Source organism: Pelobates fuscus, chromosome 9 (assembly GCF_036172605.1).
Source record: "Pelobates fuscus isolate aPelFus1 chromosome 9, aPelFus1.pri, whole genome shotgun sequence".
Lineage (NCBI taxonomy): Eukaryota > Metazoa > Chordata > Amphibia > Anura > Pelobatidae > Pelobates > Pelobates fuscus.
In genome coordinates, this window is record NC_086325.1 from 118,470,469 (window position 1) to 118,496,885 (window position 26,417).

At 38.8% G+C, this 26,417-nt stretch overlaps 1 protein-coding gene across 1 annotated transcript in view; it reads left to right on the forward strand.

Moving 5' to 3' along the window:
* Positions 1 to 2,979: 2,979 nt before the first annotated feature.
* Positions 2,980 to 26,417, forward strand: part of ZBTB6 (zinc finger and BTB domain containing 6) — a 64,314-nt gene continuing 40,876 nt past the window's right edge. Inside the window, exon 1 of the mRNA XM_063432336.1 lies at positions 2,980 to 3,128. The gene's annotated coding sequence lies outside the window, so the exon portion shown is untranslated. The remainder of the gene's footprint in view (positions 3,129 to 26,417) is intronic.

Here is a 26,417-nt window from a genome sequence, read left to right on the forward strand (position 1 = left end):
GCTGGCAATCAGCCCATGTCGGATTATGCGTCTGTACTATTGAGGTGAACAGATCAGTCATGGCTTGTGGTTTCTCAGTATACGAGGAATTGTGGGTCTTCCAGTTTAAAAGATCGGTTGTAGTGAAGGGAACATATACGAAGACAGGGTCAGCTTGTGCCATTTGACCTGCGGCATTAATATAGGCTGACCCGGGATTCAGACGAAGAGGCATCTGATAGTGTCTCAATTGTTGGGCACCGGTCAACTGTCGGGTCTGTATGGGGCTACGTGGAGGGGCGTCAGTCATGGGTTCCGGTCGGGGAGAGATAGGGTATGGGGATGTGGGAGGTTGGTTTTGGGAAAAGGTGGTAAATAGAACACTTCGGGCCGAGCTAGATGAAGCTTGACCGGAAGTCTGAAGTGGCGCCAAATCAGGATATTCGTTTCTAATGGAGGTTGGTCTATCTGGTTCCGGAAGGGGGGATTTAGTACGAGGGGGGGTGGATCCTGCACTGGAGGAGGAAGCGGAAGTGGATGAGGGTAATGAGGGAAGGGTTACAGGACTTCCTGTATTTGCGTCACTTCCTCTTACCGGAAAGTAAGGGGGCGGCAAAGGGATCTCGGACTCAGGGGGCGTGTCCAAAATGGGCCTAACACCAGTCCTAGTGGACGAACAAGTCCTAGCTACCATGAGGCGACACTGCTCCTCGTGGCATGTCCGGAGCCATTTTGGCGAGTCATTTACGGCCTGTCTCCAACAATCAATATAAGGAAACTGGCCGTAAAGTTCAGGCCTACCTGATACAGCCACGTGTAAGCGCTGTACCAGAGTTGGATCCAAACTGCCACGTGGCGGCCATGCCGCAACCAAAGTAGGCCACTCCCTAGTGCACAAAGTGACCAAACGTACAGGAGACATCTTTACCCCAAAATCACAAACTTTGAATCCCTTTTTAAAATTCTTAACCATACATCCTAAGGGATCCGGAATCGTTGACTGCGACGCACCCATATTTAACAGTGGAACGTCGTCGACAACGATTACTATACACGCGTACTATTCAACAGTCACACCCGTTTCCTCTGGCAACAGCACCACGTGGTACGGTTACCAAGTGAAACGTACACAATAACAATAAACACTCAGGGAATTCCCGTACACACACAGCTGCTACACCAGTCACTATATAATCAATATTATGCCCTTTGGCGTAACTACACAGTCACCCACGCTATAATTCTCTATATACGAATTACCCGTCTATAACACACCCCAGTAACATCGTCTTTTACAAATAGCGGTTACAGTACGGTTAGCATAGGTCAAAGCACAAGTTAAGGTCACAATACAATTATTAGTGGTTATGGTGTTAAACATGCAATGGACGACAATGATTAGTACTTATTATATAATGTCAGTAAATATACAGGGTTATGGTACCGTGCACTATAATACAGCAACACACTATTAACACTCTCGCTAGACGGCTGAGCTCGCGCTATCTAACAAGATATACACTTTACTAAAACAATCGTTAACACATTTACAATTCCCAACTAAACTATTGGCCAGTACCTTGAATGGACTACCTAAAACTATATACACCCGTTTTGGTTAGCCACACTGCCCAATCACCACATATACATAGCGAGCTAGAGAACCGAATTTACACAGGCGCCTCTTAGTCGCACTATACAACGAGCTAGAGATCCGAATTTACACAGGCGCCTCTTAGTCGTACTATCAAAAGTCTAGTGGGTTCCAAATTTACACGCCTTCCCACTTAGCCCAGATAGGATGAGAACTAGCGAACCGAATTTACACAGGCGCCGCTTAGTCTCCCGGTCCCTCCGACCTAGCGAACGTAATATACACCCTAGAACGCTAGTCTAGACAAGACACCGGTGTCCGGCTAGGGCTATCTTACACCAGGACCCCGCCTGACTAACCAAATCAAACGGTCTGACTAAAGAGCGTTCGATCGAGCGGTGCGCCTTCGCTCCTTCCCTCCGACAGAGGGGGCAGATACAGATTCAAAAACCCCTTTGGGCCTACCGCACAATCGGTATACCCCTAGCGGGTCCTGCCGTCTAAAACAGCAGTTATCTTACCTCCTCGTTCCTGAACCTGAGTTCACACTCATCGACGGGGACACCCCAGCACTTCTCACGTAGAGGCCGATGATCTCCTGGACAACAGACCAGTGGCGCCGAGACGAAGGGAGGTCCACGCAGAAGTTCAGGGGTGCAGCCGTAGAGAACGTGGGCAAAGATAGACCGTCTCACGCCTCTGCCTCTCAGCTACCGTTGAACGATGAGCCAATGCACCAAATGATACCGGAGAAACTGACGGAAGCCAAGCACAGAGAGATGGACACAGGTTTCTTCAGGAAGGAAGAGATTCTTTATTGGATCACCGATCGGGACTCAGAGGGACTAGCGTCACCAAAATACAGCAAAGTCTGAGTACTGAATACATAGAGTACATTCCTTATATAGCACTGTAGCTCCTCCCACAATTAACTACACCCACACATACCCTTAACCTATTTAATGAATAGAGTCTAAACTCATCCATCCGGTCTAACCACGTGGCTCATCTGATACAAAGGAGAGGGACGCGTAATTCCAGTTCTTACATTCCTGCACCTGGTCAGTACAGTGATGACAGTATCTTAGCTACGTGTTATTAACTAACTGATACTACAAACACATATACATACATATGCCTTGTGGCAATCTTAGCCTGCTAAACTTGTATTTTACTGGAATTACATCACACTTTAAGTTGTAGTTGTTCTGGTGTCTATAGAGTCCCTTAAACCACAATTGTGCTTACAGCCTTTTGAATTATAATAGATAATGCCATTTTCTCAGGTCAAACGGCTCTGTATTGAACCAAACACTTTTAAATTACGGTTTTCAGTACTAGCTGTAAACTATCAGATCTTCATCTAACGCTCTGGGGCTTTGAAGTTGCTCCACCAAAATGGCCATTGTAAAGGAGACATGTTTTTGTATCTACTGCTTAGAACTCTGTGGTCGTATCATGGTTGCTGAAACACGTCACGCTCAGCGCCCCTGTGACTGGAGTAGATCGGGCTAGAAGGGAACAGATGCTGGAGTTGAAAATCAAGTGGAATAAGGTATTTAATCAAGAACGGAGGTGATGTGGGAAAAGGTTCGCCGTGACAAAGGAGGAGGGTAATATTTTACATTCGGCAGCATCGAAATACAGCGATTACATGTCATCTATAGTGAGGAAGCGGCTATGCACTACAACTCCCTTGATGCTTAGCCTTTCATTTAGCTGGTTGAGCGAAATAGGAAATAAAGTCCACAACAGCTGGGGTACTAAACGCAGTTTATAATTGGCCCTGGTAACCGACACATCATCAGGTGTGTAGTGGCTGAATGGTAGATATACCCCTCTAACCCACAGCTAAATGGTAGGTTTATCTGTCTGATTCCTAGCTGAATAGTACATATATCATTCTGATTCCTAGCTGAATGACAGATATACCCCTCTAACCCACAGCTGAATGAAGGGTATATCTTTCTGATTCCTAGCTGAATGGTAGATATACGCCTCTGGCCTCTAGCTGAATGGTAGATATACCCCTCTGGCCTCTAGCTGAATGGTAGATATACCCCTCTGGCCTCTAGCTGAATGGTAGATATACCCCTCTGGCCTCTAGCTGAATGGTAGATATACCCCTCTGGCCTCTAGCTGAATGGTAGATATACCCCTCTGGCCTCTAGCTGAATGGTAGATATACCCCTCTGGCCACCAGCTGAATGGTAGGTATATCTCTATGGCTCCCAGCTGGGTTCTACCTGTACAACTTAGAAGATGCATTTCCCAGTTGTAACTCTATTGATTAGGACACCAGTGATTTAGGTTCCGTTTTGATTGTAATACCTCTATTCCCATTTGATTTTTTGTGTAGGTAACAATACGAAGGTATAGTGGGCAGGTTCCAGTGGGAATAGAGACAAAACAGGGAAGTCACTATATCACTATCTGTTATTTATCGATGCGTTAGTGGCTGCCCATGAGCAGTGGCTTCAATGACGTTGAAGTGATAACATACCACCATTCAGGCACTTTTTTTTTTTTTTTTTTTTTTTTTACAGCTATTTATTTATTGGATTGTTGAAATAAGGAAATTGAAGAACTTTACAAAAAAAAAAATTTAAAAGAGGGATACCTGAATTGTGTACCAAAAGACAATGCTGTACCTTGGGGCGAATAATTAAAAAAACCTTAACTGCCTTAAAGGGACACTATAGTCACCAGAACAACTTCAGCTTAATGAGGTTGTTGAGGTAAGTACAATAGATCCCTGCAGGCCTTTTCATGCAAACACTGTATTTTCAGAGAAAATACAGTGTTTACCTTAGAACCTAGAAACACCTCCAGTGGCAGTCACTCCGATGGCAACCAGAGGGACTTCCTAGTTAAGTCCTGCCTGATGCGCAGTACTCACATTTAACGTCTTCACATTTTAGCTTAAAATATCAAACATACTATCAGGACACAGCAGGCACTGTGAACGCGCTTGCTGTGATCTGTAATATAGTAACCCCGGAGGCTTTCAGCAGTCAGAGCCGACAGTGTGGGAGATAAGATCTTCTACACAGCGTGCCGACGTCAGACTAAGGGCAGTACTATGGGACGGATTTACAAACACCCTCTTATGTTTTCGGGGCATGACTACATTAATCACGTCCCCAAACACACAAAAGCTCAATGTTTCAATGCCCTGTTGTGGTTCCTAGCCTGCTAGTGTCCCAAGAGTGTGTTTGTATCTGGTTTAGGGTTTATCTGGTTTTGACTCTGCTTCTTCCCTGACTATTCTGATTTCTGGTTCCTTTGACTTGACTCTGATATTTCATATTTGCTGTTTTCTGGAGACCTATTTTCTCTTTTGCATATGCCATTGATGTGTGATACCACTCCAGAGACATCTTATTCAACATTTGAAGACTTTTAAAACCTCCAAAAGGACATTTTTATCACTTATAAATGTGAGATAGGAGTGGTGATGTTGGACTAGCCAACGTCAGAACCCCAAAGTCGGTTACAAGAGGTAACACTGGGGCTTAACCCCACACAAGTAAATTAACTACCAACTGAAAGAGTGGGATAGAAAAAAACACTCACTCAAAAGTGAATGGGATTCAATCTCACTCTAGAAGATTACCTCCTAAAGTAAACGTAACAAAGAAAATGGTAATAACCTTTTATTAAACTAAAATTAAGCAAAGAAAATATATATAATAGGTTTAAAGCTTACCCTGGATAGAAACACCATAGAAAGTTGTGTTAGTGAAAATCACATTAAGGTGAGGAATTAAAAACCTTAAGAGGATCAAATAAGACTATAGGGACATCCGATATGTGGACCAATATATAAGAGAAACGGAACATAAGTACAGACTGCTCCGTACAAAAGATGAAAATTAAATAAACCAAGTCGCGCAAAAACTGTAAAATCCGTAAGTAATATATATAGCTGGGATCGTGGTACCTAGCGATAGTAGAAATGCCGATTATAGTACTAGAGTTAAACTGTGGTCATTATAAATAGTGTCTCAATAGAGTATACAAGATAGCTCACTGGTGGAAAATAAATTCACAAAGAAGCACAAACGGGTGTAGAGCTATGTAGCCGACCCTGCTGTACAGCTATATGTCTCGTTTGGCAATATAAACTATAGGGGAAATCCATTAGTGATATATCCCCTAGTATGAGACTAAAAGATACATAAAATCCACAGCGGTATATAACAGCAGTACCTTAAATCAAAAAAAGCCCCCTCCGAAATTATTAACTTTAGAGGAAAGGAGACAATATCCTAGAAAACCCTGGGCTTACTATCTAGCCCACAGGCAGGCCATAGATACTAAACTGCCACTTAGCGGACTTTATACGTATGTGCACATACAATATATATATCATTTTCTATGAGATTAAGGAACATATCTGTAACGGATCACCTGGCACCCCGACTGGGTACCTCCGTTAAAGGATGCTCCTAGTGCTTCCTGAGGACTTCAAGCACTGCAGCAGACACCACAACCACCGAATCTGAGAAACATAAATCTTCTCAAGCCTCTGAATGCTGTAGACAGTTGAATAGGAACCATATGAATAGGTTTGCACTCCTAGCAGTCAAACTGAAACAGCATGCAATAAATCCTCCCCTAAGAATGAGACGACACTTCACTCTGAGGGTTAAAACAGGAACTCCAGATTTATTCACACAACCTCTTTTGAGACATTCTCCCATTTAAGATGGCTGCCGCCACGTGTTTATTTCCCGAATGGCGGCCACCCAGAGGACAAAGAACACATTACATAGATTGCCAATTACCCGTTTGCAACATTGTTGCAAACAGTAATTGGAGGCACACTTATTCCTGGGTGGTCTGGTTGTTCGGTAGTTTCACTCAATATAATGAATGGAGTGATTCTACCGAACAATCAGTTGAATGCTGTATACATGAATACAATTTAACCGAACACATAATAACATACATATATACTTAAGACAGTATTACTGCAATATGCTACAAAGTCTTAAAGGGACTTTATTCCCAAAAGTCCCAATATGTCCACAGATGATTCTAAAAGGGCCAGCAGCAATACAAAATACAACATGCCCAAATATAGTTCAAACGTACCAATTTTCCAGGGGCCATAGTCAGCAGGTAGGAGGCAGGCAGCCAGGCCCCTCCAATGCCCAGTGGCGAGGCGGGTTCCGCCACAATATCCCCAGGTTTTTAATTCCTCACCTTTATGTGATTTTCACTAAAACAACTTTCTATGGTGTTTCTATCCAGGGTAAGCTTTATACCTATTATATGTATTTTTCTTTGCTTAATTTTAGTTTTAATAAAGGTTATTACCATATACTTTGTTACGTTTACTTTAGGAGGTAATCTTCTAGAGTGAGATTGAATCCCTTTCACTTTTGAGTGAGTTTTTTTCTATCCCACTCTTTGAGTTGGTAGTTATTTTTATCTATTACTCTGTACCTTTTTTGATTACTTACCACAATATTGTATTTATTTTGGCGCTACCTGTATCCTTTTGTTCTGTTTGTTCGATTTATCCTTGAAGGTTTTGAGGGTTACCTTCCTATTTAGGTGTGCAGCCCCTTTGTGATCAGTTATTGCAGCGCTGTTCCACCCTTGCTTTTTGTGTTCTATCCCTTTGACTTTGGCCTGTTTTGACTATTATCTTTATTTTTACATTCAGTCCGGTTTTGGTAATTGTCCTTTTACCTATTGGATGGTTAATATTCCGTGTGTTGGGTCACTCCGTTTTCAGGGGGAGTAAGGGAGTGAGTGAAGGTGAGAGAGAAAGAGTTGGAGTAAAAGAGTCAGAGATAGATACATAGCTAGATACAGATAAAAAGTGATATAGACAGACAGAGATACTGTGGATAGAAATAGATGGATAGTCAGATATAGATAGAGTGATAGATATAGTGTGTGTGTTTGTGTACACTATTTACAATTTGTGTTTGTATACAAACACTATATATAGAGATCTCTATATATAGTGTTTGTATACAAACTTAACAGGGTTACAGGCATAGACTGCTAGGTGAGCTGTCAGCTCAGCTCGCGAATGCGCATACCGTGTACATGCGCGGTAGAGCGCTCAGTGTTTATTCATAGAGCGACATTTAACGCTTTGGCATTCAACAATTTGGTGCTGCGCATGCGCACCAGAAAGCGATTACTCTTCTCCAAGAGAAGCGTCTGAGCCGTGCTACTTCATCATTTTGACTAAAAAGGGGGCGTGGCCTGCAGAGGATCTTTGGCGCTGGACTCGAAAATATAGATTTATTTTTTTTCAAGAGAAAATTAAAGGGACACTATAGTCACCTGAACAACGTTAGCTGAATGAAGCAGTTCTGGTGTATAGAACATGCCCCTGCAGCCTCACTGCTCAATCCTCTGCCATTTAGGAGTTAAATCCCTTTGTTTATGAACCCTAGTCACACCTCCCTGCATGTGACTTGCACAGCCTTCCATAAACACTTCCTGTAAAGAGAGCCCTATTTAGGCTTTCTTTATTGCAAGTTCTGTTTAATTGAGATTTTCTTATCCCCTGCTATGTTAATAGCTTGCTAGACCCTGCAAGAGCCTCCTGTATGTGATTAAAGTTCAATTTAGAGATTGAGATACAATTATTTAAGGTAAATTACATCTGTTTGAAAGTGAAACCAGTTTTTTTTTTTTCATGCAGGCTCTGTCAATCATAGCCAGGGGAGGTGTGGCTAGGGCTGCATAAACAGCAACAAAGTGATTTAACCCCTTAACACCGCAGCCAAATGTACAAGTTGTGAACGAAACAAAACGTAAACAAAACCTGGCATTTGTGCTATATGTCTGTCCAACCGTAATTCACCTCTTTCTTATTAAATGCACCCCCCCTTATTATATATCATTTTATTCAGGTGAAACAGGGCTTTCATTTAATATCAAATATTTAGCTATGAAACATAATTTAATATGAAAAAAATGGGAGAAAATAAGATTTATTTAGTTCTACATGACATTTTAACTGTCAATGTCATAATACTGTTTGCTTTTACTGCAATAAAATACACATATTTGTATTCAGCAAAGTCTTACGTGTAAAACAGTACCCCCTATGTACAGGTTTTATGGTGTTTTGGGAAGTTACAGGGTCAAATATAGCGTGTTACATTTGAAATTGAAATTCGCCAGATTGGTTACGTTGCCTTTGAGACTGTATAGTAGCCCAGGAAATAAATTTACACCCATAATGGCATACCATTTGCAATAGTAGACGACCCAAGGTATTGCAAATAAGGGATGTCCAGTCTTTTTAGTAGCCATTTGGTCACAAACACTGGCCAAAATTAGCGTTAGTATTTGTTTGTGTGTGAAAAATGCAAAAAACGCCAATTTTGGCCAGTGTTTGTGACTAAGTGGCTACTAAAAAAGACTGGACATACCCCATTTGCAATACCTTTGGTTGTCTACTATTGCAAATAGTATGCCATCATAGGGGTAATTTTCATTCTTGGGCTACCATAGGGTCATAAAGGCAACGTAAGCAATCTGGCGAATTTTAATGTGAAAAAAATGAAACACAAGCCTTATATTTGACGCTGTAATTTTTGAAAACACCATAAAACCTGTACATGAGGGGTACTGTTGTACTCGGGAGACTTCGCTGAACACAAATATTTGTGTTTCAAAACAGTAAAAAGTATTGCAGCAATAATATCGTCCACGTAAGTGCTGTTTGTGCAAAAATGAAAAATGCAAAAAACGTCACTTTTACTGGCGATATCATGGTTGTAATATATTTTACTGTTTTGAAACACTAATATTTGTGTTCAGCGAAGTCTCCCGAGTAAAACAGTACCCCCCATGTACAGGTTTTATGGTGTCTTGGAAAGTTATAGGGTTAAATATAGTGCTAGCAAATTAAATTCCCTATACTTTCGGCATGGGTGGTCAGGCAGGTCCCGCTAATTGTAATTAATTAGGATACCTAATTATGTAAAATTATTACATAAATATATGTGTAGAATATATATATGTGTGTATGTATATATATATATATATATATATATATATATATTTTTTTTTTATATTTTTATTTATATATAGGTATATATATAGTGATATATACGTATATATTTATGTATATATATATTATTTCGTTCTACGTGTATTTTGATATAAATATATATATATATTAATATCACAATACAGTTAGAACGAAATAAAACACATCTATATATTTTTTTTATATTTTATTTTTAATTATTTTTTTAATTTTATTTTTTTACGTATTTACATATTTATTTTTTTATATTATTTATAAATATATATAACAATCATTATATATATTTAATCAGTATCAGTCTACGTGTAATTTGATATTAATATATATATATATATATATATATATATATATATATATAATTATATACATATTAATATTAAAATACACCTAGACGGTGTATGTGTGTGTACTTATTTGTGTATATATATAAAATAAAATCAAATAAAGTTAAAAGTGTAAAAAAAAAATATATATACTTAGATTATATATATATATATATATATATATAATCTAAGTATATATATTTTTTTTTTACACTTTTAACTTTATTTGATTTTATTTTCAGCCAGCAGGGGCACTAACTGTCATTACAGTTGGTCCCCCTGCTGGCAATGCCTGAGCCAGCTATACCGGCCATGTGATTGTGAGGTCCTCGCAAGGACCTCACTCTCACATAACCGGGAGGGACCGGAGGATGAAGATCTGCCGCGGGGGGGCTCCCTGGGAGTCCCCCCAACCGCGATCGCCGGCGTGGGACCGCCGGCGACCGGGTAAGTTACTAAAAACCGGAGGGCGTACTATTACGCCCTGCGGCGTTTAGAGCCGCTTTTAAAAGGACGTAATAGTACGCCCTCCGGTCTTAAAGGGTTAACTCCTAAATGACAGTGAATTGAGCAGTGAAATTGCAGGGGAATGATCTATACACTAAAACTGCTTTATTTAGCTAAAGTAGTTTAGGTGACTATAGTGTCCCTTTAATATAAAAGCAAGAAAGAAGTAATGGGGACCTGTCTTTCTTGCTTTTATATTTTGACTACAGTGTTCCTTTAATGAAACATATTGGCGGATTATTGATCACTCTTAAGTGAACCATAGACCTCTTGAAGATTTGTTAGCAAATACTGATTCTAAAGGCACCGAAGAAGGATAAAACAAAGTCATGGGAAAAAAGGTGTGGATCCCAAATGAATCTTTATGAACTAAACCCAAAATGTGTATAATTTTTTTTTTTTTTTTTTTTTAAGCTAGATCACCAAATAGCTGACAAGTTATAGAACATCTATTGTATTGAATAAAAAACTCTTTGGCCGAAGCTCCTTTTTAGAATTTGCTGAATGACAAACTCTTTAACCCTTTAAGGACCGAGGACGGATCAGGACCGTCATTGGCATTTTTGCCTTGCCGACCGCTGACGGTCCTGAACCGTCCTAACGGTCCAATATACTTACCCGATCGCTGTTGTTCCACCGGCGGCGATCGGCGTTGGTCCCGGTGTGGGGAGACTGCCTGCAGCCCAGTCACCCCATGGCGGATTAGGACCCCTGTGGCCATGTGATCGCCCAACAGGGAGACCACATGGTCACAATAGGTGTCCATGTGTCTGCCTGCAGGGGGACTGTCTGTGCTGACAGGCAGTCTCCCTGCTGCTGTAAAATCCTAAAAAAAATTAAAGTTGAAATTAATAAATAAAAATAATAATTATATATAGACGTATATTATATATATAATATACGTCTATATATCATATATATATATATGTCATACTAAGTGTATTTTTATATTAATATGTACATATATTAATATAAAATACTTATAATTAAATTACACACGTGTATATATATATAATGTGTATATATAATGTATATATATATATATAATGTATAATATAATGTATATAACTATATATATTATAAAATACAAATAATAAGTAATTTAAATTAAATACAATGTAAAAATAATAACAATTAAAAAAAATATTTTTCTATATGAAATTTTATTCTAACTGTATTTTGATATTAATATATATATTTATATCAAAATACTTAGAATGAAATTGTGTATATATATCTATGTATATATAAATAAATAAAAAGAATACGAAATATACATATGTCCATATACAAAACTACATAAATAATTATATAAATATACACGTAGACTTCAAATATTATAAATATGCATATATATTTAAATTCTACATGTGTATTTATGTAATATTTTTACATAATTAAGTAATTTTATTGATTGTAATTTAAGGGACCTGCCTGACAACCCAGGTCGAAAGTCCAGAGAATTTAATTTGCTATCACTGTATTTTACCCTGTAACGTTCTACGACACACTAAAACCTGTACATGGGGGGTACTGTTTTACTCGGGAGACTTCGCTGAACACAAATATTAGTGATTCAAAACCGTAAATCTTATCACAGCGATGATATTGTCAGTGAAAGTGACTTTTTTTTTTTCCACACACAAACAGCACTTTTACTGATGATATAATTGTTGTAATACATTTTCCAGTTTTGAAACGCTAATATTTGTGTTCAGCAAAGTCTCCTGAGTATAACAGTACCCCCATGTACAGGTTTTATAGCGTTTTTGAAAGTTACAGGGTCAAATATATGGGTCAAATATTTTTACATTGAAAATGGCCAGGTTGGTTACGTTGCCTTTGAGAGCTTATGGTAGCCGAGGAATGAGAATTACCCCCATGATGGCATACCATTTGCAAAAGAAGACAACCCAATGTATTGCAAATGGTGTATGTGATTAAGCCAGGATTATTATCTTTACACTTGAAAAAGCCTACTGTTTGGCGAAACGCGTTGTGTATTTTTACTCTATTTTATATTAAAGTATTTTGTTACTACCTTTTACTTTGGGTTAGTTCATTTACTTTATATGCTGCTGTCTTATCCTGGCTGATTTTTTTATCATCATTTTTAACGAGATCCAGTACTGCAAAAGAAATCCCTGGTGGGGATTATTCCACCTACGCCTGGTTCATAGAGCAGTGTGGCTGCTCTGAACACTGTAAGTACGTTTCTTTTTATTTCTTTGTCTTTTTTATATATGGAAAACACTATGGGCCTTGTCTTGTGATTTTATTTTTCATAAGACCGGCACTACAAGCATCACTAGAGGAATATCCTACACGTGGGGAGTTCAAATACCACTGTATGCTGTTTTACTCAGAGCTGGATATAGCTCTTTAGATTGTAAGTTGGCACTCTCAGGACATCTGTGTTGTCTGTTCGTTGCAGTACCAAAGTTATTGCACCATTGGGTTTTTCCTTTTATATATTTTATATGCTGACGTCTGTCTCAGAAGTTTTAAAGAATCGTGTGGAGACTCCAATTGCCCAGTTATATCCTACATGTGGGGAGTATCAAATACCACTGTAAGCTGTTTTACCTAGAGCTGGGCTTAGCTCTAACAATTGTAAGTTGGCATTTTTCTACGTCTGTGTTGTTGGTGATCCTCTCTACAATACGGTTTTGCACTATTGGTCCCCCCTTCTCTGCTTTTGTGTTTCATATTCAACTACTGCGATTCCAAAGCGAGAAGAAAAGAACAGTTACTCAAGGTCTTCACTGTACCTATAGAGACTTCCTTTTCCGTGTTTACATTTCCGTTTATTTTATCCAGCGCACCCTGTATTTGTTGTCTTTTGTTTTCTCCATTTTCTGAAGGGTTTGAGGGTTGCCCTTCCTCTCAGGTGTGCAGCTTTATTCCCCCTTGTGATCAGTACTATAGCGCTGTTCCCTTCCTACCTTTTCTCAATGCAAATGGTGTATGTCCAGTCTTTTTTAGTAGCCACTTAGTCACAAACACTGGCCAAAATTAGCGTTCAATTTAGTTTTTTACTTTTTTCACACACAAACAAATATGAACGCTAACTTTGGCCAGTGTTTGCGACTAAGTGGCTACTAAAAAAGTCTGGACATACCCCATATTGAATACCTTGGGTTGTCTACTTTAAAAAAAATATGTACATGTGGGGTGGTTTTCAGAGATTTATGACAGATAATAGTGTTACAATGTCACTATTGATACATTTTAAAAATGTATGTTTTGAAACCGCAATATCCTACTTGTACTTATAGCCCTATAACATGCAAAAAAATAGCAAAAAGCATGTAAACACTGGGTATTTTTAAACTCAGGACAACATTTTGAATCTATTTAGCAGTTTTTTTCATTCGCTTTTGTAGATGAGTAAAAGATTTTTCACATAAAAGTAAAAAAAACATGTATTTTTTTCAATTTTTCATATTTTTTCTTTTTTTTTTTTTTTTTATTAAATTACATGAGATTATAAAAATAATGGTATGTAAAGAAAGCCCCTTTTGTCCTGAAAAAAACAATATATAATTTGTATGGGAACAGTAAATGAGAGAGCGGAAAACTACAGCTAAACACAAACACCACAAAAGTGTCAAAAAGATGCCTGGTCGCAAATGTACAACATCGCAAAAACAGTCCGGTCCTTAAGGGGTTAAAAAGCTGGGGTTTTTTTTGTTTGTTTTTTTAAATAATACCTTTACCCCTTAACCCCTTAACACCGCAGCCAAATGTACAAGTTGTGAACGAAACAAAATGTAAACAAAACCTGGCATTTGCGCTATATGTCTGTCAAACTGTAATTCACCTCTTTCATATTAAATGCACCCCCCTTTATTATATATCATTTTATTCAGGGGACACAGGGCTTTCATTTAATATCAAATATTTAGCTATGAAACATAATTTAATATGAAAAAATGGGAGAAAATAAGATTTTTTTTCATTTTTTTAGTTCTACATGACATTTTAACTGTCAATGTCATAATACTGTTTGCTTTTACTGCAATAAAATACACATATTTGTATTCAGCAAAGTCTTACGTGTAAAACAGTACCCCCTATGTACAGGTATTATGGTGTTTTGGGAAGTTACAGGGTCAAATATAGCGTGTTACATTTGAAATTGAAATTCGTCAGATTGGTTACGTTGCCTTTGAGACTGTATAGTAGCCCAGGAAATAAATTTACACCCATAATGGCATACCATTTGCAATAGTAGACGACCCAAGGTATTGCAAATAAGGGATGTCCAGTCTTTTTTAGTAGCCATTTGGTCACAAACACTGGCCAAAGTTAGCGTTAGTATTTGTTTGTGTGTGAAAAATGCAAAAAACGCCAATTTTGTCCAGTGTTTGTGACTAAGTGGCTACTAAAAAAGACTGGACATACCCCATTTGCAATACCTTGGGTTGTCTACTATTGCAAATAGTATGCCATCATAGGGGTAATTTTCATTCTTGGGCTACCATAGGGTCATAAAGGCAACGTAAGCAATCTGGCGAATTTTAATGTGAAAAAAATGAAACACAAGCCTTATATTTGACGCTGTAATTTTTGAAAACACCATAAAACCTGTACATGAGGGGTACTGTTGTACTCGGGAGACTTCGCTGAACACAAATATTTGTGTTTCAAAACAGTAAAAAGTATTGCAATAATATCGTCCACGTAAGTGCTGTTTGTGCGTGAAAAATGCAAAAAATGTCACTTTTACTGGCGATATCATCGTTGTAATACATTTTACTGTTTTGAAACACTAATATTTGTTTTCAGCGAAGTCTCCCGAGTAAAACAGTACCCCCCATGTACAGGTTTTATGGTGTCTTGGAAAGTTATAGGGTTAAATATAGTTCTAGCAAATTAAATTCCTTATACTTTCGGCATGGGTTGTCAGGCAGGTCCCGCTAATTGTAATTAATTAGGATACCTAATTATGTAAAATTATTACATAAATATATGTGTAGAATTAATATATGTGTGTGTGTATATATATATATATATATATATATATATATATATATATATATATATATATATATATACATATGTGTATATATATATTTTTTTTTTTAAATATTTTTATTTATATATAGGTATATATAGTGATATATACGTATATATTTATGTATATAGATATATATATTCGTTCTACGTGTATTTTGATATAAATATATATATTAATATCACAATACAGTTAGAACGAAATAAAACACATCTATATATATTTTTTAATTTATTTTTAATTTTTTTATTAATTTTTTTTACGTATTTACATATTTTTTTTATATTATTTATAAATATATATATATATATATATATAACAATAATTATATATATATTTAATCAGTATCAGTCTACGTGTAATTTGATATTTATATATATATATATATATATATATATATATATATATATAAAGTAATATTAAAATCCACCTAGACGGTGTATGTGTGTGTGTGTGTGTATATATGTATGTATATGTATATATGTATATATAATATATATATATATATGTATATATATAATCTAAGTATATATATATTTTTTTTTTACACTTATTTAATTAATTTTAATTTGATTTTCAGCCAGCAGGGGGACCAACTGTCATTACAGTTGGTCCCCCTGCTGGCAATGCCTGAGCCAGCTATACCGGCCATGTGATTGTGAGGTCCTCGCAAGGACCTCACTCTCACATGACCGGGAGGGACCGGAGGAGGAAGATCTGCCGCGGGGAGGCTCCCTGGGAGTCCCCCCAACCGCGATCGCCGGCGTGGGACCACCGGCGACCGGGTAAGTTTTTAAAAAAAACGGCGGGCGTATATTTACGCCCTGCGGCGTTTAGAGCCGCTTTTAAAAGGACGTAAATATACGCCCGCCGGACTTAAAGGGTTAAGGACCAGCCTGTTTTTGCGATGTTTGTACGTTAAGGACCAGAGCAGTTTTAACACTTTTGTGGTGTTTGTGTTTAGCTGTAATTTTCCGCTCTCTCATTTACGGTTCCCATACAAGTTATATATTGTTTTTTTCACGACAAGAAGGGCTTTCTTTACATACCATTATTTGTATTATGTCATATATTGTATTAAAAAAAAAAAATATGGTGAAAATTTTTAAAAAAAACATGTTTTTGGACTTTTACTTGAAAAATCTTTTGCTTATCTACAAAAGCTAATGAAAAAAACTGCTAAATAGATTCAAAATTTTGTCCCGAGTTTAAAAACACCCAGTGTTTACATGCTTTATTGCTTTTTTTGCAAGTTATAGGCCTATAAATACAAGTAGGAAATTGCTGTATCAATAGTGACATTGTAACACCGTTATCTGTCATAAATCCCCGAAACACACCTAACATGTACATATTTTTTTAAAGTAGACAACCCAGGGTATTCAAAATGGGGTATGTCCAGTCTTTTTTAGTAGCCACCTAGTCACAAACACTGGCCAAAGTTAGCATTTATATGTGTTTGTGTGTTTAAAAATGCAAAAAACGCTAACTTTGGCCAGTGTTTGTGACTAGGTGGCTACTAAAAAAGGCTGAACATACCCCATTTGCAATACCTTGGGTTGTCTTCTTTTGCAAATGGTATGCCATCATGGGGCTAATTATCATTCCTTGGCTACCATACGCTCTCAAAGGCAACCTAACCAATAAAAAGTAAAATCAAGCCTTATATTTGACCCTGTAACTTTCACAAACACTATAAAACCTCTACATGTGGGGTACTGATATACTCAGGAGACTTCGCTGAACACAAATATTAGTGTATCAGAACAGTAAAATATATCACAGCAATAATATCCTCAGTGAAAGAGCTGTTTGTGTGTGAAAAATGCAAAAAACTTCACTTTCACTGACAATATCATCGCTGTGATATGTTTTACTGTTTTGAAACACTAATATTTGTGTTCAGCGAGGTCTCCCGAGTAAAACAGTACCCCCATGTACAGGATTTAGGGTGTCATAGAAAGTTACAGGGTATATTTAATTACATAAATATGCACGTATAATTTTAATATATATACATATTTATATATTTGACGTCTGTGTATATTTATGTAATTATGTATGTGGACATATGTATATTTCGTATTATTTTTATTTATTTATGCATAGATATATATATCATTACATTCTAAGTGTATTTTGATATAAATATATATATATATCAATATCAAAATACTGTTAGAATAAAATTGCATATATATATAATTTTTTTTAAAAAAATTTTTTTTGTTATTTATTTTATTAACATATTATTTGTATTTTATAATAATATATACCATATATATAGTTATTATATATATATTGTATATATTCGTGTGTAATTTAAATATAAGTGTATTTTTATATTGATATATGTATATATAAATATAAAAATACACTTAGTATGACTATATATATATATATATATATGATATATATACATATATTATATGTAGGTATATATAGATATAATACATGTGTGTGTGTATATACATCATATATATATATATATATATATATATATATATATATATATATATATATATATATATATATATATATATATATATATATATATATACATATTATATTTTTTTTTTTACACGGATTGTTTTTTTTTTTTGTAACAATTTTTTTTATTTTTCACTTGCAGGGAGACTGCCTGTCAGCACAGACAGTCCCCCTGCAGGCAGATACACAGACACCTATTGCGGTCATGTGATCGAGTGATCACATGGCCGTGGGGTCCTGATCTGCCGAGGGGGGACTGCCCGGGCATACAGGCAGTACCCCTGGACCGGGAGGAGAGCTGATCGCCGCCGTGGGACCGACGGCGATCAGGTAAGTTGCCGCAGACCATTATGACCGTTCAGGACCGTCAGCGGTCCAAACGCACGTTTTACCGCTGACGGTCCTGAACCGTCAGCGGTCCTTAAGGGGTTAAGGAAGAAGGGAAACCAAACAATTGCATAGTTAACCCCTTAAGACCGCAGCCAAATGTACAGGTTGTGATCCAAAAAAAATGTAAACAAACCACAGAATTTTACTATATGTCTGTTCAACAATAATTTACCTCTTTCATACTAAGTGCACCCACACTTATTATATATCATGTTCAGGGGAAACAGAGCTTTCATTTAATATCAAACATTCATATATGGAACTCCATTTTATATGAATAAAATCTAAAAAACTTGAAAAAATTATGAAATCTTGTTATTTTTCAATTTCAGCATGGCAATTTAACTGTTAATGTCAGAATACTGTTCGGTTTTCCTGCAATAAAACATACATATTTGTATTCAGAAATGTCTCACGAGTAAAACAGTACCCCCCATGTATAGGTTCTATGGGGTTTTGGAAAGTTAGTCAAATATACGGCTTGTCCATTATTTTATTTTCTGCATAGAAATTTGACAGATTGGTTTGAGTGACCTAGGTTGCCTTTTAGACCGTATGGCAGCCCAGAAATGAAAATTACCCCCATCATGGCATACCATTTGAAAAAGTAGACATCCCAGGGTATTGAAAATGGGGTAGTAGCCACTTGGGCACAAACCCTAGCCAAAGTTAGCGTTTTTGTTTTTTTACATAAAATCTGTACTTTCACTGATAATATTATTGTTAGTATATTGTTTACTGCCCTGAAACACTCCTAGTTCTGCTCAGTGATGTCTCACGAGTGCCATGGTACCCCCCATGTATAGGTTTTATGGTGTTTTGGAAAGTTACACTGTCATATATACGGCTTATCCATTTAGGCTTTATTACATTGAAATTTGGCAAAGTGATTTTCTGGGCATATATCGCATTTGAGAGAGCATGGCAGCCTGGGTAATAACATTTCCACTATTATGGCATACCATTTTCAAAAGTAGGCAACCCAGAGTATAAGAAATGGTGCATTGCAAGATGTTTGGTCTAACCACTTTATCAGAAATTAAGGGCCCACATAGCGGTTATAGCTTTATTTGTGCTTTTTCACAGGACATTTCATATTCCTGATATGAGTTATTGCAACAAAGCCTCACTATTTGTATTTAACATTGTCTCCTGAATGTAACAGTACCCCCATGTACTAGATTTTCTGTTTTGGGGGGGGGGGGAAGTCACGGGGACAAAAATATTAGATGTCCTTTTCAAAGTTGGCAATTTGACAAAGTGATTTTCTGGGTCTATCTCGCCTTTGAGAGAGCATGGCAGCCTGGGTAATAACATTTCCACTATTATGGCATACCATTTTCAAAAGAAGGCAACCCAGAGTATAACAAATTGCATAATTTGAGATGTTTGGTCTAGCCATTTTAACAGAAATGCTGGGCCCATGTAGCGATTTCTACTTTGATTTTTGTTTTTTTTAATCAGATAAATTGCATTTTCACTGGAAATGTCATAATACTGATATTAGTTAGTGCACTAGAGACTTGGGATTTTGATTAAACACTGTCTTCTGAATATAACGGTACCCCCAAGCACTATTATTTCAGATTTTACTGATAAGTCACAGGGCGAAATATATTAGATGCCCTTTCAGCTTGTAAGTTTGCCAAAATTATTTTCTGGGCCTATGTAGCTTTTCAGAGAGTATGGCAGCCTGGGTAATAACATTCCCACCGTTATGGCAAACCATTTTCAAAAGTAGGCACCCCGGAGTATAACAAATGGCATAATTTGAGATGTTTGGTCTAGCCATTTTAATAGAAATGCTGGGCCCATGTAGCGATTTCTACTTTGATTTTTGTCTTTTTAATCAGATAAATAGCATTTTCACTGGAAATTTCATAATACTGATATTAGTTAGTGCACTAGAGACTGTGTTTTGATTTAACGCTGTCTTTTGAATATAACAGTACCTACATGTACCATGTTTCCAGGTTTTTAATATATCACCTGAATAGAACAGTACCCACATACACTTTGATCTGAAGGCAGAGAGAGGCAGATAGATCTTTGATATCACATAGAGAGTCACTGTGTGAAAAGTTTGAGAAGTGTAAAAAAAATATTATTTTTTGTAACCCTTTCAGTGCTAATCACAGCATTAACCCTGTGATCACTTTTTTATTGGGAAGTCACATTTCAAGTACTACAAATGTAGTATTTTGAGTTGTTTGGTGTAACCACTTTAGAATGGCTAGCGTAAACAGGGACAGGCCAAGGTCAGGGGAATCCAGAATTCAGAGTAGTCGGTAAAACAAGCCAATGGGTCGGTACAGGCAGCTAACAAAGCGTAGTCAGGACAAGCCGAGGTCAGAAATCCAGGTAAATCAAGCAAACAAACTGCCAAAGTCCCATACAGAGTGATTCAGAAGTTCAGCTCTGTATGGTAGACTTTGAAACAGTCTGTTATGCAGAGGGCGGGTAGAGATGGGCAGGTTGGACAATAATAACTGGAGTCCTTTCGGACTTCTTTCTTGTAGCAAACACGGCACTTTCTTTGGGGAGCTTTTTTACTAGGAGTGGATGGAATTTGGGAAGGGAAGTGTTTGCCACAAAGTCTTTGGAGATCTCCTGATTCCAAAGTGGGATTGGGGGGCTGGGTAAATAACATACGGGATAAAATGCTTAATGTGAATTCGAGGAAAGGGCAGGGCCTACCTATGATCTCTTTTGTATAGAGGACATAGGCATTGAAAATTGCAATCTGGCTCACGTAGATTGCAATTTTCTTGTACCAGGTCCTAGTTTTTCGGTTCAGCAGATAGGGCTGTATGCATTGGTCAGCCAAGTCTACTCCCCCCATAAACTTGCTGTAGTCTACAATGCACTTCGGCTTTTCCAGATGCTCAGTGCTACCTCTCACAGACACTGGCACTGTACTTTCGTCATGCATCGTAGACAGCATGTATACCTCTTTCCTATCTCTGAAGCGAAGAGCAAGCAACTCATCCTGGCGGAGAGCTGAAGAGGAACCTCTACTGCTTCTGCCTCTTGCCAGGGCTTGGGGGAAACCCCTGCGATTCTTCCTCACTGTGCCACAGGCTAGGGTTTCAAAACAATATAAATTTTTAAATAATTCTATACTGGTATAATAATTGTCAACCCATAGCCTATATCCCTTATTCAACAAGGGAAGGATTAGATCCCAAACAATCTTGCCACTTGTACCCACAGAATCAGGGCATCCTGGTGGGTCAAGATGGCTATCCTTCCCCTGGTAAATGCGAAACGCCCATGTGTAACCAGTACAGGATTCACATAATTTATAAAATTTAACGCCATACCGGGACCGCTTCGATGGAATATATTGCTTAAATAGCAGTCGACCTTTAAATTTCATAAGGGACTCGTCAATTTAAATATCTTTATCGGGGACATAATTTTCAGAAAATCTGTCTGACAGGAGTTGAATAAAGGGCCGAATTTTATATAGCCTGTCAAACAGTGGGTCGTTTCTAGGGGGACACAGCGAGTTATCATTAAAATGAAGGAATCGCAGCAGTTGCAGGTAGCGATCCCTCAACATAACCTCAGGGAAAAGAGGTGTAGCCAGGATACGTTGCTTGCTCCAGTAGGACCTGATACTGGGCTTTTTAACAATACCCATCATTGGGGTTAAAGCCCAAAACCGCTTCATCTCTGCGACATCCGTGGGTCTCCACATATTCCTGCGACCATGATGGGACCCCGGATGTGCAGAGAGATATTGCATAGCAAACAAATTTGTTTGCTGAGCCATGAGCTCAAATATATCGTCTGACATAAAGAGCTCAAAAAAACGAATTGGCTCGCAGTCGTCCACTGTTACAGTGATGCCAGGTGTAACAGTGAACGGCGGTATTTCTGGGGCCATCATATTTGGAGGCACCCAGTCTCCGCCTGGCATTGGGCTTGCTGAGCGTCCTCTTGTGAGTGGTGGTGGGGCACCATCACTTGAGGTCTCACTCAGAGGCTCAATGTCAGAGGCAGTGATAGTGGCATACGCCTCCTCGGCTGAGTAGCGACGTGCCATTCTAGGGGGACTAATTAATTATCTACCTGCCTAACACCTACTACCCGCCCTCAAAAAATATTATAAATGTACTGATCACAGTATAGGCAGCTGCAATCAGTACACTGAAAGGGTTATTTTTAGATCTATAAAAATAACCCTAACAAAAAAAGTCAGTCTGATCAGAGAGCCCTCTGATCACAGTGATCACTGATACAGTACTGTACAGCAACAGTATAGTGATCACGGCAGCGGGGAAAGGGTTAACCCCTTAAGGACACATGACATGTCTGACACGTCATAATTCCATTTTATTCCAGAAGTTTGGTCCTTAAGGGGTTAAGGGAGATTTGGGTTGCTGCGACTGACACAAAGGGTAAAAAAAAAATTAGAAATAATTTAAGTAACATGCTGTGATCAGCACTGAAAGGGTTAAATAAAATGTAAATTTTAAAACTTTTAAAAAAATGTAAAACTTTATTTTTCCACAGGAGCTGCAAAAGCAACGATCTCTTTGCCTCTCTCTCTCAGATCGAAGTGAGGTGAGGAGAGGGGCAGAGACAATGTGTCAGCCAGTGATCTGAGATCATTGGCTGACACATACTAACAGTGATCACAGTGACTGGCTGTCACTGTGATCACCTCCTACAGATCGCGGTAATTGGCCACAGGTGGAGTGCCTGGGTGGTACAGGCATGCCCCCCACCGCGATCTGTAGGGGGCTAATGGCTGCAGTTACATGTGTCAGCCAATAGGCTGACACATAGTAACACTGATCGCACTGACAGGCTATGGCAGCCTGTCAGTGTGATCAGACTGTAGCCTGACAGTGCAGATCGTGGTCACTGACGCCTGGGGGGCCAGGCATGTCCCCCGACCGCGATCAGCTGCAGCAGAATGCGTCCGGCTCCATGTATCAGCCGATTTCAAATCGGCTGACACATGTTAATACCGATTGCAGTGACAGCCTGTCACTGCAATCAGAAGCTGCAGACCGCGGTCCCCAGGCACAGGGGGGCTGCCTGGGGGGCCAGGCATGCCCCCCGACCGCGATCTGCAGCGGCCATGTGCCACCGGCCACGTGGGGGGTAAGACCGCACAGGACGTTCTATGCCGTCCTGCGGCGTTTAGAGCCGGCCAATTAAGGACGGCCTAGAACGTCCTACGGTCTTAAGGGGATAAAGGGACTCTCCAGTGCCAGGAAAACATTTGTTTTCCTGGCACTGCAGGACTCTGCAGTGCCCCTCTCCCTCCCACCCCCCATTCCCATGTTGCTAAAGGGGTAAAAACCCCTTCAGTGACTTTAAAATTTATATTTTATTTAACCCTTTCAGTGCTGATCACAGCATATTACTGTGATCAACCTGATTAGGGTATTTATTTATTATTATTTTTTTGGATCAAAAAAAAAATATTTCTAATTTTTTTTGATCCTTTGTGTCAGTCACAGCAACCCAAATCTCCATTACCCTTTCCCCGCTGCCGTGATCACTATACTGTACAGTATATCTGCTGTACAGTACTGTATCAGTGATCACTGTGATCAGAGGGCTCTCTGATCAGACTGACCTTTTTTAGGGTTATTTTTACAGATCAAAAAATAACCCTTTCAGTTTTAAAAACTTTTTTGGGTCAAAAAAATTATTTCTAATTTTTTTTGACCCTTTGTGTCAGTCGCAGCAACCCAAATCTCCATTACCCTTTCCCCGCTGCCGTGATCACTATACTGTACAGTATATCTGCTGTACAGTACTGTATCAGTGATCACTGTGATCAGAGGGCTCTCTGATCAGACTGACCTTTTTTAGGGTTATTTTTACAGATCAAAAAATAACCCTTTCAGTTTTAAAAACTTTTTTGGGTCAAAAAAATTATTTCTAATTTTTTTTGACCCTTTGTGTCAGTCGCAGCAACCCAAATCTCCCTTAACCCTTTCCCCGCTGCCGTGATCACTAAACTGTACAGTTTATCTGCTGTACAGTACTGTATCAGTGATCACTGTGATCAGAGGGCTATCTGATCAGACTGACTTTTTTTTAGGGTTATTTTTATAGATCTGAAAATAACCCTTTCAGTGTACTGATTGCAGCTGCCTATACTGTGATCAGTACATTTATATTATTTTTTGAGGGCGGGTAGTAGGTGTTAGGCAGGTAGATAATTAATTACCCACTTTAGTATATAAATTAATTAATTTGTCCCCCTAGAATGGCACGTCGCTACTCAGCCGAGGAGGCGTATGCCATTCTGGCAGGCAGTGATAGTGACACTCTGCAAGACAGTGACACTATCACTGCCTCTGACATTGAGCCTCTGAGTGAGACCTCAACTGATGGTGCCCCACCACCACTCACAAGAGGACGCTCAGCAAGCCCAATGCCAGGCGGAGACTGGGTGCCTCCAAATATGATGGCCCCAGAAATACCGCCGTTCACTGTTACACCTGGCATCACTGTAACAGTGGACGACTGCGAGCCAATTCGTTTTTTTGAGCTCTTTATGTCAGACGATATATTTGAGCTCATGGCTCAGCAAACGAATTTGTTTGCTATGCAGTATCTCTCTGCACATCCGGGGTCCCATCATGGTCGCAGGAATATGTGGAGACCCACGGATGTCGCAGAGATGAAGCGGTTTTGGGCTTTAACCCTAATGATGGGTATTGTAAAAAAGCCCAGTATCAGGTCCTACTGGAGCAAGCAACGTATCCTGGCTACACCTCTTTTCCCTGAGGTTATGTTGAGGGATCGCTACCTGCAACTGCTGCGATTCCTTCATTTTAATGATAACTCGCTGTGTCCCCCTAGAAACGACCCACTGTTTGACAGGCTATATAAAATTCGGCCCTTTATTCAACTCCTGTCAGACAAATTTTCTGAAAATTATGTCCCCGATAAAGATATTTCAATTGACGAGTCCCTTATGAAATTTAAAGGTCGACTGCTATTTAAGCAATATATTCCATCGAAGCGGTCCCGGTATGGCGTTAAATTTTATAAATTATGTGAATCCTGTACTGGTTACACATGGGCGTTTCGCATTTACCAGGGGAAGGATAGCCATCTTGACCCACCAGGATGCCCTGATTCTGTGGGTACAAGTGGCAAGATTGTTTGGGATCTAATCCTTCCCTTGTTGAATAAGGGATATAGGCTATGGGTTGACAATTATTATACCAGTATAGAATTATTTAAAAATTTATATTGTTTTGAAACCCTAGCCTGTGGCACAGTGAGGAAGAATCGCAGGGGTTTCCCCCAAGCCCTGGCAAGTGGCAGAAGCAGTAGAGGTTCCTCTTCAGCTCTCCGCCAGGATGAGTTGCTTGCTCTTTGCTTCAGAGATAGGAAAGATGTATACATGCTGTCTACGATGCATGACGAAAGTACAGTGCCAGTGTCTGTGAGAGGTAGCACTGAGCATCTGGAAAAGCCGAAGTGCATTGTAGACTACAGCAAGTTTATGGGGGGAGTAGACTTGGCTGACCAATGCATACAGCCCTATCTGGTGAACCGAAAAACTAGGACCTGGTACAAGAAAATTGCAATCTACGTGAGCCAGATTGCAATTTTCAATGCCTATGTCCTCTATACAAAAGAGGTCATAGGTAGGCCCTGCCCTTTCCTCGAATTCACATTAAGCATTTTGTCCCGTATGTTATTTACCCAGCCCCCCAATCCCACTTTGGAATCAGGAGATCTCCAAAGACTTTGTGGCAAACACTTCCCTTCCCGAATCCCATCCACCCCTAGTAAAAAAGCTCCCCCAAAAAAGTGCCGTGTTTGCTACAAGAAAGGAGTCCGAAAGGACTCCAGTTTTTATTGTCCAACCTGCCCATCTCTACCCGCCCTCTGCATAACAGACTGTTTCAAAGTCTACCATACAGAGCTGAATTTCTGAATCACTCTGTATGGGACTTTGGCAGTTTGTTTGCTTGATTTACCTGGATTTCTGACCTCGGCTTGTCCTGACTACGCTTTGTTAGCTGCCTGTACCGACCCATTGGCTTGTTTTACCGACTACTCTGAATTCTGGATTCCCCTGACCTTGGC